Source organism: Zingiber officinale, chromosome 5A (genome assembly GCF_018446385.1).
Source record: "Zingiber officinale cultivar Zhangliang chromosome 5A, Zo_v1.1, whole genome shotgun sequence".
Classification (NCBI taxonomy): Eukaryota; Viridiplantae; Streptophyta; class Magnoliopsida; order Zingiberales; family Zingiberaceae; genus Zingiber; species Zingiber officinale.
Window position 1 is genome coordinate 7,483,139 of NC_055994.1, and position 20,981 is coordinate 7,504,119.

Sequence of the window (20,981 nt, forward strand, 5' to 3'; positions counted from 1 at the left end):
GACTTGAGGTGGCCATGACGAATCTTCGACAGGAGGTCTCCAATCTTTGACGGGACATGTCCAGTTCTTGAGAGGAGAACCAGACTCGTCATACTGAGTTAATGGACTTCTTGTGCTCCTGGGGTTCTGGTCCATCTCCCTTATCTTCGCAATAGTACAATCCTTGATTATTATTTTTTTCTTGCTTGTACATATTGACTTGATGCTACTTGATGCTTAGTTCAGTTATTAGTATTCAGTTTCCCTTTAGTTGTTTTCCCTTTAATTATTTGACTTATTAATGCTTATTACATAATGCTTGATAGTCCTTATTATGTTATCAAATTAAGGAAAAGCAATTGTTTAGACAATTTAAACATAATTTTTTTGTCTTGAAAATTCTTGACAAACTTACTTTGTAAAACTTCATTCAAATATTTTAAAAATCTCTTTGAAAAATATTTTTAGAATGCTTTAAAAAGTTATTATGTGTAAAAATTACTCTTAAAATGTTAGAAAAATTAATTTGAAGAATTTCTTTATTATCTTTTACCTTAAAAATATTTATTAAAAATTTTTCTTTGCAATTACTTTGAAATTATTTTTAAAAAATTTTTGAAATCACTTTGAAATTGTTACTTGGAAAATTTTATTTAACATTATTTTGCCAAAGTTATTTTGAATTTTTTTTAAACTTAAAGAAGATTTTGCAAAGCTTTACTTCAAAAATACTTTTAAAAATAACTCCTTAGAAGTTTACTTTAAACTTCCTTTAAAAATAATACTGAAAAATTTCTCTTTAAACCTTCTTTTGAAAATCCTACTTAGAGAATTTTTCTTAACTTTCCTGTCTATGTTCTTTAAAAAGTCCTACTTAGAAAAATTTAAATCTTTGGAAATTAATTTCAAAAAGAACTTTAACATTTTTTTTCTTATTTACTCCTTCCTCAAATAAAGCTAAGTTTTTGTTTAAAACCATCACTTTACAATTATTTTAAGTAGTTGGGTTTTTGAAAACCTTATTTTCTTTCAAAATTACTTGACATATGTGTTTGAGGCTTGCTTGAAAAACTAAGATTGCAAAATTCTTGTACTCAAATGGTTACTTAGTTAATTATGCTTTATGCATGTATTTTTTGATGTGTGACAAAGGGGGAGGATAGTGGGTTAGGTTAGAAAACTTAACAAAAAGGCTAGAAATACTATTGCATGTCGAGTCAGATACTTTGAAATTGTCGAGTCAGATACTGACCCTTCCTTCGACAAAGACAAAAATGCTTATGTGGTAAGAAAATTCTCAAAATTTTTTAAAACTAATAAATTCAATAAGTCTCAGGCTAAGAAGTCTACACGAAACAAAAGATGAGTTTGATACTATAACTGCAATGAAGAAGGGTACATCAAGGATGATTGCCCAAAGCTGAAGATGAAGGAGAAGAAGAAAGAACCAACCAAATCAAGGCACAACAACTTAATAGCAACATGGGATGAGTCATCATTGGAGTCCGAAGTTGAAGAGTATGTCAGACTAGCATTGATCGCAAGTCACCAAGAAAAGAGCATCGACGAAGGGGGAGAGTCAAACTTCGAAGTTGACATGGTAAGTAAGGTATGCTTACTTCCTCCAAATCAACTTTACAAAGATATTAAATCCATGTCTAAATCACTATGCAAAATAAAATCAAAAATAATAATTTGAAAAAGAAAATTTTAGACTTGAAAATAATTTTAGCACACTCATGTCCATTAGAAATGCATGAAAAACTAAAGGATGAAAATGAAAAATTGAAGGAGTAAATTGAATTTTTTTTTACATGTGTTAATCCAAATAATTCAAGAAATTATAAAAACTTAAATTGGTACTTTAAATTTCATACGGTCAAAATAGAAAAATATCATAAAAATATGTATCCAAGAAATATCTTGTTAACCCAGTAGGTAAAAAGTTATTTTGTGTCCCCAAATCTTGCTTAGTATAAATAAATGATTATACATGTATTTAAATTTTTCTTACAAAATTAATTTTGTATACTTAGTTTCCATAATTTTTGCTATTTTTTTTTCATATTACAACAATACATAATCCGTTCATATAATTTTTTTTTGGAAATTTTCATTGATTAAATATTTTTTTAATTCTTGATTGAAAAATTATAATTTAAAAATTTTAAATTTTTTTTGAGACCTATCTTGAAAAACTTGATTTTTCGTATACTTACTGTTACATTTTGAATATATAGAAAAATTAGTCGGATTTTTAAGCTAGAAATACTATTTTTGAATATTCATTTTCAAAAATGAATGTTATTTGCTTAAAATATTTTTCATGCAAGTTTTCCTTAAAATTTCTTATTCATTTTTTTATAATAAAAAAGTTGGTTCTCTGTCTATTAAATTATTCTTGAAATTTACTGATATATAATAAATTTTCTATAAATTATTTATCTAAATTTTTTTTTAAAAATAAAAATTTCTCAAAAACTTATTTTTTAAAAATTTAATTTTTCTTTAGTTATGCATTTTGTTGTCAATATTTATAAAAATTTGGGAGATTTATTTGAATAAAAATTTATTTTGTAAAAAACTATCTTTTTTACAAAATATTATATTTATACTAAACTACTTAAAATATTTTTCATGAAATTTTTTTTGTCTATTCATATACTACTATTGAATTTTAAGAAAAAATTTTCAATTTCTTTTTGAAGTATTGAACTTATTTTTTAATTAAATTTGAATATTAAATCTTGAAAATTCAGACTTTTGAAAAAGTATTTTGTAATTTTTTTTCAATTTCCTTAGCCCTTCGAAATGTTTCAAACTTTTATCTAACTATTATATTTTCTTTTCCTGTCTCTATTTTGATGTGGTCAAAGGGGGAGAATTTGAAACTTAAGTTCAAGGGGAGGGGTACTTTTGTAATTTTATTCTTAACAAAATTCTAGTTTTTTTTTATCTTGTTAAATTTTATATCTAGTTTTTCTCTAACTCTAATTCTAACTTAGGTTGATGCACATAAAAAAAGAGGAGATTGTCAGTACCTCGAGGTAGTTTTGATGTAGTCTACTAAATTAAGCTAGGTCCTGTGTATATTTGATCATTGTGTCTAAGTATGCAAGATCTTAGAAACATAAGAAGTCGAGTAGAAGAAGCAACTATTGGGAAGGAAGGCACGGGAAGGGAGTTGACAAGATCAGTGTATTTGAAGGATAAGGTGTTGCAGAAGAGTACACTGGCGGACAAGAAGGACGTGAGCGGCGATCTAAGGGACGAGTAGCTTAGGAGGGAGGCTATTCAAGGAGAAGATCAGAATTGGGTTCGGGTGAACTTAACTCCGGTTAGTCGGAGCTTCACCCACGTGAAGAGATCAATTGCTAAGTTGATCTGCCATGTGGAAGGCGCCTTCCATGCTTCATGGAAGGTGCCTTCTAATCTTTGAAGGTGTCTTCGCTTGCCGTTACCTGAGGATAGAGTTTTATCCTCAACAGATAAAACTATCTGATGGAAAGTGTGTTGGACCACTTTGAAGGTGCCTTCAAGTTACGAATAACATTTTCCAGGGGCTATAAAAAGATCCTTGGACCTAGGAAATATTCAATAATTAGAACTACAACTCTCGTAATACTTTCCTAGCATTTTCTTGAACGTTTCAATGATTGTAAGAGGTTTCTCCGCCTGCAATGAAGGAGATCTTCTAGTGTCTTTCACTGTCTTCGATTAACAACCACCAAGGTTCTAACCAAGTAAAACTCTGGCCTCTTAATTTATTTTAATTTTTTAGTTTAATTTTATTATTGTTATTTAAATTGTGCTGCTAATCAAGTCCAACATACGAGAAGGGGTTAATTTCATTTTGTAGGTAATTAACCCCCTCTTGTCGGCCCCGCTACATTAACAAAAAGGGCTCGGCACAAAGTCCTGGTCTAGAGGATTGAGCACAAAATCCTAGTTGAGAGGATTGAGCACAAGGTCCTAGTTAAGGGGATTGGACACAAAGTCTTGGTTGAGTGGACTGGGGAGAAGTCTTGGTAGATCGAGAACATCGAGCGAAAGTCCTGGGAGTTGCAAATATCAGGAGGAAGTCTAGGTGGGTCAAGGATTGGATGTCTAGAAGAAGTCCCTGAGGTCAAGGTTGGAGCTGAGTAAAAGTCCAAACTGGTGTTTGGCAAAGGTAATCTTTCCTGAGAGAAGTAGGTGAAGACGTGTTCCCTATTGAGGAAATAGTAGGTGTCAGTTTGACTTAGGATTTTAGTGATATCCAAAGTTAGAACTAGACAATCCTAAGCATAATGATTATTATATTATATTATATTATATTATATTATGGTTGTCTTGCTAACTCTGTGATGTAGGAAATCGAAAGCTGAAAGTTGGTCGAAAAAAATTCTGCTAGGCGCCCGGAGTGGGTCCAATGCCTAAATGGGCCCGAAGTCAGCCACTCATGCAAATGAAGTGGCGTGCTTTGATTGATCAACACACGTCAGCATCTAGGCGTCCGGGAGCGGTCCAAGCGCCTGGATCGGAATAAAATTTGGCGGATAGAGCTTTGCATAGATCATGCCACGTTAGTTTGATGGGGGCACCCGGGATCGGTCCAGGCACTCAAACAAGGCTATAGAACGGGGCTCGACCATCACCTAAAACACATCATTATCTATGACTTCCGTGCTTGCGTGCTATTCCGGAAAGCTCTCCACGGCACCGAAACTATCCACTAACGACAACGTTCAAGTCTACACCTTGCATTATCGGTATAAGTGTTTATTATTTTCATTTCATTTATTATAATCAGTGTTTCTATAATTGATGAATATTTATTAGATTTTCCAACAAAAGCGATCAACGATCGTGGGCCTTGGAGTAGGAGTCGTTAAATACTCTAAACCAAGTAAAAGAAATTGTGTTAGCATTGATTTTTATCTTTCTTATTTTCGCCATGTTTCCTCGACTGTTTTACAAAAATATGAAAAAGCCACGAGTGCTATTCACCTCCATTTAGCACGCTTATCGGTCCTACAGTTTCCTTAAACAAATTCATCCTCCTCTAGTTATGCTTTGAGGTTATAATGAACATCTATTTTTCAAAATACAACGACAGAACCACGTACATAACCAAACACTGGTTGTTCGTGGTGAACTAAGAAAGTACCTGATTGCTATCATGGACAAATGATTTGAGCAATAAGCAAAATATTCAGGTAGCAAAATGTTAGTTCATTCGCTTGGCCAAATTTTGCCCCGACCGGTCTAGCATTTAACGCGCGCATACGAGTCAACTTGATTCAGTGTAATCCAGGCCATGGATTTGCATCCCCTGCACACTCAAGCGTGAGAGAGAGTTTCTCTCCATGTATTTGTTCACATCATTAATGAATGTGCAACAATATAAACCAATCATAGTACCTTAAAACTTTCAATGTGAGACTAAACACATGTACAAAAGATTCTTATTCCTCCTTTTTCTATTCACATTTCTAACATATTCACAGATAATAAATGAAGAATAGTAATCTTATCGAACAAAATCTTGGTAGGAAATCACAAAATCATCTTTTTTTGTTAACAAAAAACCAAAAAGAAGAAATTTTAATGCAGAATCGATCGAGGTCCATGGCTGCAGGATAACTCGAGCATAAACATTGGTAGCGCCTCGACGACACACAGGCTCTTGGCTCTTTCGTTCCTCCACCCACTACCACTCTGTGTTGGTGGTGTAGTGGATGGCCCAGGCAATGCCATGGAGTAGGGGAGGGAGCAGAGGCAGGGGATCCAAGACCGACAGCGTGCCCCGGCGGCTAGAGAAGAGTCCTCTGAGTAGCGGAGGGGAGAAGATGAGGGAATGAAAGACTACAAAGAATGTTCAGTAGTGGTCGACGACTTTATGACGGACGGTATTGAGTCGATATTCTGTGGAGGGCAACGAGCTAACCCTCCTCAACCCACAGCTGCTCGAGGATGTGATTGTGAGTGGCTGTCTCGAGCATCTGATCGATCCAATGTTGGGGTTCATGGTAGCATTATGGATCTTTCATGTTAATCTATTGTATTAAACAAAAGACTTGCAATGATCTTTTGCATGAGAAGAACTCAGAGAAGACACTGGAGAAGAAGCTGCCGTTGTGAAGCTCACTGTCGCTAAGAAGATCACCACCTTGGAACTTTGTTAGATTTATCACAAACCAAATCCCTCTTCTCTTAATGTTCCCACTCATGATCTCATATGGAACTAGGACACTCTTTTATAGGAGGGTTGAGGAAGATGAAGGGGAAGAGGTGCCCCTTGATCTCCTTAACACATGCATCAATGAGGAAGACGAAGGGGAAGGAATGCCCCTTCATCTCCTCAACGTCTAACATCTCTCACTCATTCAAGTCAATCCTCAAACGGACATTTAGTCACAAAGACTATGTAAGAACATTCAATTTATACATAGGGAAAATGATTCGTATGATAGCAAGCACAATAAGCAATTACTGCTAAGAAAGTTGTTACACTTAACTTAGTTTCTCTATAGAACGAATCTGAGACATCAATATCTTACCTTTACCCTAGATTAAATTATTTACATCATTATAAACATCTTTAATCCCTCATTATAACGAATATGTCGAGAGCATATTCAACATCTCCAATCAATATAATTATTCATAATTACATTTTATATACTGAACAAAAGTTATAACTGGTACTAGTGAATAAATGCCAAATATAGAAATCAATCTTAATCTTCCCTTTTTAGCTAAAGTCTATTCATTTTAATCAATCGTTTTCCTAGTTATGCTTCATAGACAGAATCACTCATAGCCAATAGGAAACATGCTAAAGTAGAGACACTGATTAGAACTTCAAGTAAATAGCTAAATAGTCACTGAGAGTAAAATTGAGATTAACTTATAATCTTAAGGGTCTCACATAGTAGAGAAGTAGGGATCCATTCTCTTACTATCTTTATTGTCACCATAACACATGTGGTATGAATCACATGCTAAGATATTTTTCTCTTTACCAAAAAGAGTGTATGTTTTTTTTCCAAAATTTAACATCATACATATTTTTGATCTAGACATACCTAATGTCTAATCCTAAATTCAACATATGAATTCCATTATGACCTTAAGCATATTCAATAAATGGTGAGTTTATTTACTTCAATCATTACATAAATGATCTAATCTTGACATAATTATTAAGGCTGCCCCATAAGTAGCGGTCTTACCTCTATTTATACCGAACAAAAAGAGATGATTGTCCATGTGAGTAGACCAATCTCAACCTGCCAACATGCTTATCGAGACTTTATTCAAATGTAATAAAGACATATACACTGAATAGATCATAACATTGTTGGAGCAATAGGTGTGATCCTAGATTTTGATGTTTGGATAAAGGTATAAATTAGGTTATTGTTATATTTGATATGCGCTTGTGAGTGTGCAGGATGCAGGTACAACAAGGCAAAGTTTAAGTGTGATTTTGACAAGGGAAAGTCCAAGTGTAATTTTAGCAAAGGCAAAGTCCAAGTGTGGAGGCTTGGCAGTTTAAGTCCAAGTGTGTAGTGTTGGCAACATAAATTCAAGTTTGACTTGGCAAGGATAAAGTCTCGGAGAGAGGAGCTCTTGACAAGGTTGAAGACCCGACAACAAATAACAAGGCCGAAGGAAGCTCTTGAAGGCAAGACGTGAAGGATAGGGAAGCATCCAAGGGATGCAAGATTGATGGAGGAGGCTAGAAGGCAAGTTTGAGATTTTACAAATAAGGATAAATGCTGAATGATTGTACTCAGGGTTACCAGTCAACTGGCAGTGTCACCAGTCGACTAGACAAGCACAGGTTACCAGTCAACTATGTAAAATATGGTACCCAAAATAATAATTAAATAATAAGGTTATTTGTGGAATAACCTTATTGGAACTTTTAGGGTTTTTTAGAAATTTTTTGGGGATTTTTCGGAGCTCATATGATATATTTAGAGGGGATGTATTTATGGGCTCGAGAAAAGCCTATTTGGAATACCCGGAGGCGGGAGTTGATTGACGAACTTATCTAGGGTTTAATCGAAACATCCCTAAGTCCTAAGTTATAAAAGTCCCTCTTCCCTAAGCCCTCTCCCTCTCGTGAATTTCCCGCACCCCGCCGGCTCTCCTCCTCACGCAATTTCTTCCCCGAGCCTCACATCACGATCTTCTCACCAAACCTGCTGAGCCACACCCGTCGTCTTTGTGCCCAAGCGCCGACCACCCCTTCCTTTCCTCTCCCTCTCGCGATGTTCCCGAGCCATAGCTGCCGACCTCTCCTCCTCCTCACGTGAGAGCAAGAGCTGCCGACCTCTCCGCGCGAGAGCACCAGAGATGCACGCCACTGCACCCGATCGCACGGCGTTGCTCAAGCCGCCGCACGTCGGAGGGCTCCTAACCCTTCTATCCCACACCTATAGCCCCATCCATATTCCTCTCTTCTAATCCTTTCTCCACATCGATCGATCTTCAGCGAAAGGGAAGAAAATTAGAGCCCTAGCTTCATCAGATTTGGAGCTTGTTGGATTCAGTGGAGGTCTATTTGAGGTAAGGTTCTGGTTATTAGGGTTCCAACAAATTCGTTCCTGTACCATTGCTTCCTGGACTAATTTTTGGAAAAATTGGTGTATGGATGTTCTTGGAAGCTGTCGGGCAGAGGCTGGTAGGGTTGTGAACTCTTGATTCGCTGCTATACCTTAAGGTAAGTGATTTTTCCAGTGAGGTATCACTGTTATTCCCATTGGGAGGTTGTTAAATTAGGTTTTCTAATGGATGTAGGGTTTTGTTCTTGTTTAGATTTATTAGTAGTAAGTGAATGTATAGATTGAACCTATAGTGAGTATTGGGATGTCTAGGGTTGCATTATTTTAGGTAATAATGAAAGGTTAAATGATGATTAAGAATCTAATGGGAATTTTAATTCTTTGATGGGTTAAGCTAGGTTGAAATTTAATCTAGTCTTACCAAGGGAAAGGAATAGTAACCATGGTTAGCTATTACTTGAGAGTTGGTTATTGATTTGTAGGAGATTTATCTATTCAGGGTGTATACATATAATTACATAAAATTGTATACGTGACACAGGACCTTAATCGTAACGAGCCACGTGACGTGTGGGGATTTCTGTCCGACACAAGACGTTTAGAGGCGGGTACTTCTTACCTTGATTTTATAGTTCTTTGAACTTAGTGCATGAACTATTTTGGATAAGAACTGTTTTACCTTGAATCCACTTTTATTTTTCCTGCGCTTGATACTTTCACGTGATCTTTGAGATATTCATTTCCATATCTATACAGTCCCTTGTTGTTGTCCATGATAAATAGAAGATACTAGATACCATGTTTGTATGCTTTGACTGTTGTTTATTTATGTACTATATTGAGCATGCTGGCTTCATGTAACATACCTAATTTTTTACTTATATTGGTATGATGACTGTTGTTTGTTTATGTACCGTATTGAGCATGCTGGCTTCATGTAGCATACCTAATTTCTGCTTATATTTGTATGATGACTGATGCATTTGGCGCATAATATCATGACATGCATGTCAACGACCAATTCTCCCTTGCGGTCGAGAGAGTTGTTAACCAGGGCCGCATCCTCGGTTACTCGAGAGAGTGGTAGATGGAGTTGATGTCGCTTGTCCTGTCGTGCTTCCACTCGATCACTCATAAGCAGTGATAGATAGAGTTGCGAGCAGCAGGGACCCCCGTCGTAGATGTAGCTAGTTAGCTACTATGCAACTGTCCCCTCGGCTACTCGAGAGAGTGGTAGCTGGAGTGGTGTACAGTCTGTCACTGACCCGACCACTCGACCATACAGGGGTCATGGTACAGAGAGGTGGACGGGAGTGACCATCCGTGCATACATTGTTTGTTATTATACTTGCTTTGGCTACTGCTGTTTACATATGCTGTTATTGCTTACTTATTGCTGTTGCTCGCTTATGCTTCTATGCTTGCTTATGTTGAGATATACCCTCGTTGTAGTTGTTTAGTCCTTGGTTTACTTATTGGAAGTTTGTATATACCTTACATATTTCCTTTGTAGTTATGAGCAGTATTGTAGCAGATTAGTACTACTTCTGACCTTCTATTACTAGCCTAGGATATGGTTTTAGGTATGAGCATTTATTATGGTTTTATTTTAGTATCTGCTATTCCTCTTATGAGACTGTATACTCTTGGCTCACTTTCTAGTTGTATTTTATGTTCATGCACTATCTTTCCATTACCCGGTGAGTTCCAATACTCACCACCTCGCAAACTAGTTTTCTTTCGCCAGGTAACCGGTAGATGATTGAGAAGTTGCTTAGAGAGTCCCGACTGCTGGTCCCACTTCCCACATCATATCTGAGGGCATTTATCGGTTTTATTTTCGCTTTACTCGTATTTTTAGTATTCAGCAGTTTTAGTATTGTATGAATTTGTCTGTGTTTGGAGTTTGATTCGTGGTGTTTTGCTATCGTGATCTTGTGGTTGTGTAAGCCTAATTTGCTAGTAAACTTTAGTTGTGGATTGTGGGTTTTCTCTTCGTTTTTCCGCTGTGCTTTTAATACATCCGTGTGGGCTGAATATTAACTGCGTGGTTATTTTATTTATTTATGTCCAGCCGGGTAGGCTGTGTTATATAAACTACGTGGTTATATATGTTCGAGCCGTGTAGGCCGATGAATATGTTATATGTTGTTTTATGTATGTATATTGCTTCATATTGTCATCGGTACAGGAGAGATGTTGCAGAAATTTTATCAGTAGGGACTCCTATGGGGGGTGATAAATTTTTGGTATCAGAGCAGATTCGAGTCAAATTTTTGGGATTTCGATCTCGTTTCAATTTATGATTTTTTAAGTTAATTTGATACCAATTTTGGTATCAGAGCCGATTTTTGATCTAGATTTTTGAGTCAATCTGATACCAATATTTGGTATCAGAGCAGGTTTATGATGTCTGTTGTTTTTCAGTGTTTTGGATTTTCGTGTTTTGGATTTTTGAGTTAATCTGATACCAATTTTTGGTATCAGAGCATGTTTACAATATCTGTTGTTTTTCGTGTTATGAATTTTTGAGTTAATCTGATACCAATTTTGGTATCAGAGCGGGTTTGCGATGTCTGTTTTTCATATTTTGGATTTCCACGTTAATCTGATACCAATTTAGTGGTATCAGAACAGGTTCGAGTCAAATGCTGGGTTTTGTGCTTTTGGGATTTCAATCTCGTTTCAATTGATGATGCTTTTCGAGTTAATCTGATACCAATTTTTGGTATCAGAGCCATAGGTTTACGAGTCTTATTTTCGGTGTTTTGGGTTTCATGATCTGAATTTTTGAGTTAATCTGATACCAATTTTTGGTATCAGAGCCAAGTTGTGATGCCTTTCTTTTTCGTATTCTGGATTTTTTTGAATTAATCTGATACCAATTTAGTGGTATCAGAGCAGGTTTACGATGTCTATTTTTTGTGTTTTGGATTTTCGAGTAATTTGATACCAATTTTTGGTATCAGAGCAAGGTTTTCGATGTCTGTTGTTTTTCGGGTTCTTGATTTTTGAGTTAATCTGATACCAATTTATGGTATCAGAGCATGTTTACGATGTCTATTTTTCATGTTCTAGATTTTGAGTTAATCTAATACCAATTTAGTGGTATCAGAGCGAAAGGTTAGGATGTCTATTTTCGATATTTCAGTTGTTTTGTTTTGCCTTTGCAATTTGATTCCTCGATGGAACTTTCAAGTTTTGGGACCAGGCAGCAGCAGAGATCTCCAAGCTATAGGAGGTATGTGGTATACTGTTATCATACACTTCTTTTGTTATTTGACTAGTTGTTTATATCATGTATGACTTGTGTTGTGTCAGTCATTAGTTAGATTCATTCTTGTTGATGCAATTGGTAGGGTACAGAGTTACTTTATTAGTTCGATTAGTAGGAGGCCGCCTTACTTTATTTCATGAAGATTCTGATTTTTAGGTTATTGTGCTTGGTTAAATAACCTAGAAGACACATTTGAGTATATTTGTAAAATACCGGAAAATAGGCGAATATTAATAAGGGAATTTTCTGAAATTTTTGGACATTTTTCGGGAATTTTTCGGAGCTCGTACGGACGAGTTCACGGGGATAAAAACGGGGGCCCGAGAAAACCTGTTTGGGCTACCCATTTAAGAGAGGAAAAGGTTTATTTATTTATCTCTTTTTCCTTTTCTTATTTATTATCTTATTTTCTTTTATTTCCTCTCATTCTCGCTGTTCTCTCTTTTCTCCCCGACGCCGCCCGAGCCTTCTCCTTCTCTCTGCCCTAACCGCCGGCCGGCGGTTTCTCTCTTCCGAGTGTCGGCCGCCTCCTCTGTGCCGGTCACCCCATGCCCTTGCCGAGTTTCCTTCTGCCGTTTCTCCTTTCCCTGCCCTAATCGGCGCCGCAACAGCCGCCGCTGAGGCCTTAATTCCTCTGCCGCCATCACAGCGCCACCGTGGACCACTCGGTGCCCTAGCCACCCGGCGCCGCCCGACCACCTTCTTCTCTTCTCCTTTCCTCTGCCCTCGGCTCCGACGCCACTGCCGACCACTGTCTTGTTCCTTGTTTGAGCAGCCGGCGATCGCAGGGATCTTCCTCACCAGTGTCGTGCCCTAGGTTATGATCTGTGATTTCAGAGGGTATTCGGTTGTTTCGACGCGAACTTGTAGCAACCTCCATTGGTTTGCAGTAGCCGGCAGCCTGATCCGGCAACAAATCCATCCAGCAGTTGCTAAGAAATCAAGGTAAAATACTTGGTTTTTGGTCTTGTTGTGGAGTATTTTTAGTCCAGCAGACATTCTGTGTCCTGCAGCCACGATCCTTGTTGTTGATCAATAGGAGGCAGTGAATTGAGGTGAGGTGTAGAAAATGGATTTCGTAATTAGTTGTATATGTGTAAATAGAATTAGGTTTATATTATGTGTTTATTAGGGTTTGCCCTATTTTAAGTGTTAAAGATTTTTATTTAGCTATTTCATGTGGATATTAGCTAAATAAAAATGTATATATTGGTGATACAGGACTTTGATTTGAGACGGTGTCTCGACGGGTATCTCGATTAGCGTATTGGACCATTTCGATTGGAGGCGGGTACTTTTGACTTTTTGTCTTTGATATGCTTAGTAATGAAATTAACATTTTGCATTAATTGTGTTTCTTATCTGTTTCAGTTAATCACTACCCAAATCTTGGTTCATGCTTGATTGATTGATTGGTTTGCATCTCATGTATATTTTACCTGTTTATACATGCTTATAGGGGGTAGTGATATACCATGCTTCACCATGTTCAGGACCTAGGTTTTTATACCTTCTGTGTACCTTTGATTTGATATGATTCGTTGACCTAGGGTGTACTTTTCTATATATATGGATTAGGTCAGGATGTTTATATGGTTATTGCTATGCATCATTTGCATGATTGCATGCTGTGCGATAGTCTGCTCCATTATTGTTGAGCACATCGCCAGTTACATGGATCTGCACACACCACCACTCATGGGTTAGTGGTCGATTCAGGTTGAGTGTGTTGCAGCAGGGACTCTGTTAGGCACCGTTGGTCCGCTCATGGGTAGTGTGACACAATGTGTTATCCGGCAGGGATTCCTCCCCGTCATTGTGTACCGGGTGATGAGAGCATTGCGCTCCCCCATTTATGATTTGGGGTAGGAGGATAGGTGTACTCCGACAGCATCCCATCCACTCGGTCACTCATCAGGAGTAGTGACGACAGAGTGCACGGTTGTCACAGCCCTACCCACTCGGCCTCACTATGTGTGTGAGATGATCGACTGGCGTCAGGGGTGACCAGGACGCATCATTGGCATCATATGCATGATGCATTTATTGCTTGTGTTTGTGGTTGCTGCATTTATATGGTGCATATTGTTTGGATACCTATGTTTGACATGCATACAGGATTCCTATACCACTCGGACTGTTTGACCTTATACTCAGGACCTGGTTAGTACAGGAGACTGTACGCATGATTAGTGCTAGGTGTTGTTTCTTTACTTTGCATATCAATTGCTGAGTGTTGGACTCACCCCGCCTCCATTGTTGTTATTTTCAGGTTGATGTTGTCAGGAGGGAGTTCCAGTCGCTGGTCCCCACAGCACGTAGTGCTACTCCTCTACTGGTTTTTGAGTTGTTGTTTTATTTTAGCTTTTCGCTATCGGACTTTGTTTTAGTTTTGTTTTGGACTTTACATATGGATATTGTATGGAATCTTTCCGTTGGATGGACTTTTGGTATGATTTGGATTTATTCTACTACATGCATGCCTAGACGGAGTTTACGTCGGATTTGAGCTTTCTGAGTGTAGTGGAGTAGGGTGGATTTAGTCGTGTTATCTTTCTTTTACTTATATAAGCTGCGTGGTGATGGTTTATTTTGTTGTTATTATTCCGACCCTTTGTGCATTTGAGGTATTTGTGAGATGTAGAAAGTTTGGATTGTCCACCGTCGGAGATCTTGAAATTTTCTCGGACGAGGACTCCTCAGGCGTGACAATTTAGTGGTATCGGAGCATTTACGATCTTTTGTTTCGTATTTTGGATTTTGGTTTATCGATCCAATTTATTTGGTATCGAAGCGGTTATGATACACCTTTTGGTGTTCGAGATTTATCGGATACATTGTTGGTATTCGGATATTTGGGTTAGCCGGTTTGCGAGTCAAATGGGCATTATCGGATTTTCGATATGGTTATGTTTGGATTTCCATTTGGATTTATATGGATATACGTTCGAATTTTGAGGTCAAATTAGGGATTGGACAACGACGAAACTCCAGACTGCAAATAGGTATGTTGTTATTTTATGTTGGTTATATTGGTATTGATATCTGTAATTTAATTTACAGATATGAGACGATCTACTCGTATTGTTGCGAGACGTGGTGCTGGACGACCACGTGCGAGGACCACGGATCTCGGATATGCTAGAGATGCCCACTGTTAGTGAGCCTGTCGATCAGGGACGGACTCAGGATGCAGCGGGAGCATCGGGCTCTCAAATCCCGATAGCTCTGTAGAGATACCTACTTTGGCCACATCGGCGGTATCCATGCCTACCACATTTACTGTACCATCGAGTACCATTGGTGTACAGACATACGCTCGGTAGCGACCCTCGGCGTATTGATTACCACCACCTCTTGGATCTCTGATTGTATCCTATCTGAGTGGCACTGTACTGATGCCTCTGATGGCGGTTGCTCCACATCAGGTACCTTTTCCTACTGTACCTCCAGTTGCCACCACTTTTGTTCCCCAGGCAGCCACCGGCGGCTTATGCTCCGGTATATCCAGCAGCAGGAGTTCCTCCTCCGGTTTATTCAGCGGTACCACCTATAGTATCGCTCAGTGTTTGCGATTCCTGCGTAGTCAGGCACGGTTCACATCTTGCCATTGCCGAGCTAGGATTCGGCCTTGGCGAGTCGATGAAGACTCGTTTCACTCTTTTCCGCGGAGATCTCGATCCAGTATGCCTGTCATAGATAGAGACTATGGAGCGACTTTCTTCTATATGGCTTGCTCCGAGTGGGAGAAAGAGTTGGCTGCTTACCATTTACGGGATGAAGCTAATGCACGTGGGTTACTCGGTTCTATTATTGGTGGTAGCGTCACATGGACCGAGTTGAGAGGCTTTTGAGAGCCGTTTCTTTCCATTGTCCTATCGGATGTCTCCGACAAGATTTTATGAGTGCGAGGCGGAATAATCGCTCGATGGCCGAGTATAATCTGAATTCCTTGGTTGGTTGGTTTGTCGAGTTAGTTGCGGAGGAGAACTCGCATGATGTAGTTTATACAGGGATTGGATGGTTATCTGCGTGTACAGCTTGCCGGATTAGGGATTTCATCTTACTCGATGCATTGAATCGAGCTTTGATGATAGAGTTAGCTCGGTGACGGCATATCCGGACGGGAAAAAGCATCTGGTCGGACATCGAGGCGGTCCAGCAGAACCTGGTGACGGGGCGGCCTCGGAGTGGTCGCGAGCAGTCGGTCGTGGTACTTACAGGGCGTCTCGTAGGCCTTAGAAATCGGTGGTCTTCTTGAGGCGTTCTCGGTTTCTCGCGAGGCAACCACCTTCGATGATACACCTTTGTTTGGATGTGGATCGAGATCACCTCACCCAGCTTGCTCTCGGGACGATCGGTTGCTTTTATTGCAAGCTGAAACCTGAGCCTAGATTGTCGGTGAAGGCTCGGCCTGCAGCCGGAGGGTCGGTCGGAGGGGCAGTCTAGTTAGTCGAGGCATATCGAGGAGGCGGCCCAATCTTCACTGCGTCGGAGGCGGCTCCCTCATGACATTTGACATGCTTGGATAGGAGTACTCTAGTGCTACATAGCACCCCGAGTTTTGTTCGGGACCTTATTATCGACTCGGGGCGATGTCGGACTCGGTCGGCCCCGATGTCAGTCACCATCCTCTCGGTCTTATCGGCACATAGTCCGGCGCCTCGATGGCGAGCTTACGCTTGTTGCTGACCGGCGACATTACCACCTCCTCCTCCGCCAGAGACTGGTCATGTTCATGCTATTACCAGAGAGGATGCTCAGCGGGCCGACGGATCCGTTTTCCGCGGTACGATTTCCATTTATGCATTTACTGCTGATATTTTGATTGATACTGATAGTTCGCACTCTTTTATATCCCGTACCTTTATGCGGGAGATTGGTAGATTACCTACTGTTAGGTTGCGGCGATTGACTGTCTCCCTACCGTCCGGTGATACTTTAGACGTCACCCAGGAGATCAGAGGTTGCCCGTTAGACTTTGGCAACATGATGCTTACGGTAGATCTTCTAGTATTGGAGATGGTCGAGTTTGATGTCATTCTTGGCATGGATTGGCTGTCAGCGTATCATGCTACCGTTGATTGCCAGACGAGGGTGGTCACCTTCCGGCCTCCGAACCAACCCTCGTGGAGTTTCACTGGCATCAGAGACGACGACATCTCGATTATTTCGGCGATTCAGACGCAGAAGCTGCTGTCTCACGGCTGTCATGGTTTTCTGTTGTCGTTGATCAGTACTGAGGACAGTAGTAGTTTGCAGCTCTCCGATGTTCCTGTTGTCCGGGAATACCCAGATGTATTTCGGAGCTGCCGAGTTTGCCTCCAGTGGAGTTCGCTATTGAGCTGATTCCGGAACCGCACCGACATCGAAAGCTCCGTGTCGTATGACACCAAAAGAGTTGAACAGTGAAGGTTCAACTCCGGGAGCTTTTAGACAGGGATTCATTCGCCTAGTGTTTCACCATGGGGTTCTCCAGTTCTATTTGTCAAGAAGAAAGACGGCACCATGAGGTTATGTATTGACTACAGCAGTTGAATGCAGTGACCGTAAATAAATATCCATTACCACGGATTGAGGATTTGTTTGATCAGCTCGAGGTACATCGGTGTATTCTAAGATTGATGCGATCCGGATATCATCGGAGAGTCGAGACTCGGATATTGAAGGCGACTTTCCGTACGGATCACGGTCATTATGAGTTTTTGGTAATGCCATTTGGGCTTACCAATGCTCCAGTGGTGTTTATGGATTTGATGAACCGCATCTTTCTGGAGTATCTGGATCAATTTGTTATCGTTTTCATTGATGACATATTGGTCTACTCTCGTTCCGAGGAGGAGCATGCACAGCATCTTCGCACAGTCTTGGAGATTCTTCGACGACATCATCTGTACGCGAAGTTCAGCAAGTGTGCATTCTGGCTATCCTCAGTCGGTTTTCTGGGACACGTGGTTTCTAGCAGAGGTATTTCAGTTGATCCTCAGAAGATCGAGGCTGTCACCGGTTGGGAGCAGCCGAAGTCAGTTCAGGAGATCCGCAATTTTCTGGGATTGGCCGGATATTACCGACGTTTTGTCGAGGGCTTCTCGCGTATTGCTATGCCATTGACACGCCTTACCAGGAAAGGCATGAAGTTTACATGGTCCGAGGATTGCGAGACAAGCTTTCAGGAGCTGAAGCGGAGATTAGTGTCGGCTCCAGTTTTGGTTTTACCTTCTGGAGAGGATGGATTTGTACTTTACACCGACGCATCTCTTCAGGGTTTGGGCGCTGTTTTGATGCAGCACGACAGAGTAGTCTCTTATGCTTCTCGTCAGCTGAAGGAGCATGAGAAGAACTACCCAGTTCATGACTTGGAGTTAGCTGCCATCATCTTTGCTCTGAAGCTTTGGCGTCATCATTTATACGGTATCACATTTGAGATTCTCACTGATCATAAGAGTCTCAAATACATTTTCACTCAGAAGGAGCTTAATCTCTGACAGAGGAGATGGATGGAGTTCCTGAAGGACTACGATTGTACCATTAGCTACCACCGGGAAAGCTAATGTGGTTGCGATGCACGCAGGAAGTCGAGAGGGACTTTAGCTTGCCACGGATTTGATTCTGGTTTGATTGAGTTTTTGAGTTAGACACGGAGGGCAGGGGCCAAGCAGGCGAGGGTATTCTGGTTACCATGGTTGCTCAGTCGTCGATCAGGACTAGGATCCGAGAGGCCCGGGCTGGTGATCAGCATTTGCAGTTCATTAGCAGTCAGATAGCTTCTGGGCAGCAGACCGAGTTTACGCGAGACGAGGAGGGTATTATATACTTCCGAGGCAGGTTATACGTACCTCAGTCTCATCCGGTCTTACAGGAGCTACTCAGGAGGCACACCGCTCTCGATTTGTGATCCATCCAAGCGGGACTCGTATGTATCGAGACTTAAGGCGTTCCTATTGGTGGAACGACATGAAGAAAGACATCGCGGATTTCGTAGCTAGATGTCTTGTTTGTCAGCAGGTGAAGGCTGAGCACCAGAGACCTGCAGGATTACTTCAGCGGATTCCTATTCCTGAGTGGAAGTGGGATCACATTACCATGGACTTTGTGGTAGGGTTGCCGAGGACACGACGAGGCCATGACGCGATTTGGGTAATCGTTGATCGATTAACCAAATCCGCGCACTTCTTAGCGATCCGGAGGACTGATCCCCTGGATCGATTGGCAGATCTGTATTGCCGAGAGATCATCCGACTACATGGTGTTCCGTTGAGTATCATTTCGGATAGAGATCCACGGTTCACGTCTCGTTTCTGGCAGAGTCTGCAGCAGGCCTTGGGCACACAGCTCCGTTTCAGTACAGCCTTCCATCCACAGACAGATGGACAGTCAGAGCGGACCATTCAGACTTTAGAGGACCTGCTGAGGTCATGTGTTATGGATTTCGGAGGCAGTTGGGAGGACCATCTGTCGTTGGTAGAGTTTGCCTACAACAACAGCTTCCATTCGGCTATCCAGATGGCACCGTTTGAGGCGTTGTATGGTAGACCTTGTCGGACACCCGTCCTTTGGGATGAGGTTGGAGAGGCCCAGTTGTTGGGACCTCATAGAGTTCAGCAGGATGCAGAGTTGGTCCGTACTATCAGACGGAGGATGTCAGAGGCGGATCGCCAGAAGAGTTATGTTGATCGGAGACGCAGACCACTAGAGTTCTCCATTGGCGACCATGTATTTCTCGAGTTTCACCCACGAAAGGGTGAAGAGATTTAGCCTCAGAGGTAGCTCCGCGATACATTGGTCCTTCGAGATATTGGAGAGGATCGGAGCGGTAGCTTACCGCACTACCACCACCACAGGCGTGCACGATGTATTTCATGTATCCATCTGAGGAGATATGTACCGATCCGACACATGTGTGGCGAGATGTTCGATTCGATTGACTGACATTACTTATGAGGAGGTTCCGGTACGGATTCTCGACCGGAAAGAGCGTCAGTTGCGGAACAAGACTATCCGACTGGTTAAAGTCGGATGGCAGCATCATTCGGACGAGGAGGCTACTTGGGAGCTTGAGGACACTATCCGAGCTCGATATCTCCATCTTTTCACTTAAGGTATGTGATTTAGTTTACCGTTCAGCATTTATACTTTATATCTGTTGTTAGTAATTACTGATGGTAGATAACGAAATTTGGGGACCAAATTTTTATTAGTGGGGGAGAATGTAAAATACCGGAAAATAGGCGAATATTAATAAGGGAATTTTCCGGAATTTTTGGACATTTTTCGGGAATTTTTCGGAGCTCGTACGGACGAGTTCACGGGGATAAAAACGGGGGCCCGAGAAAACCTGTTTGGGCTACCCATTTAAGAGAGGAAAAGATTTATTTATTTATCTTTTTTTCCTTTTCTTATTTATTATCTTATTTTCTTTTATTTCCTCTCATTCTCGCCGTTCTCTCTTTTCTCCCCGACTCCGCCCGAGCCTTCTCCTTCTCTCTGCCCTAACCGCCGGTTGGCGGTTTCTCTCTTCCGAGCGCCGGCCGCCTCCTCTGTGCCGGTCACCCCATGCCCTTGCCGAGTTTCCTTCTGCCGTTTCTCCTTTCCCTGCCCTAATCGGCGCCACAACAGCCGCCGCTGAGGCCTTAATTCCTCTGCCGCCATCACAGCGCCACCGTGGACCACTCGGTGCCCTAGCCACCCGGCGCCACCCAACCACCTTCTTCTCTTCTCCTTTCCTCTGCCCTCGGCTCCGACGCCACTGCCGACCACTGTCTTGTTCCTTGTTTGAGCAGCCGGCGATCGCAGGGATCTTCCTCACCAGTGTCGTGCCCTAGGTTATGATCTGTGATTTCAGAGGGTATTCGGTTGTTTCGACACGAACTTGTAGCAACCTCCATTGGTTTGCAGTAGCCGGCAGCCTGATCCGGCAACAAATCCATCCAGCAGTTGCTAAGAAATCAAGGTAAAATACTTGGTTTTTGGTCTTGTTGTGGAGTATTTTTAGTCCAGCAGACATTCTGTGTCCTGCAGCCACGATCCTTGTTGTTGATCAATAGGAGGCAGTGAATTGAGGTGAGGTGTAGAAAATGGATTTCGTAATTAGTTGTATATGTGTAAATAGAATTAGGTTTATATTATGTGTTTATTAGGGTTTGCCCTATTTTAAGTGTTAAAGATTT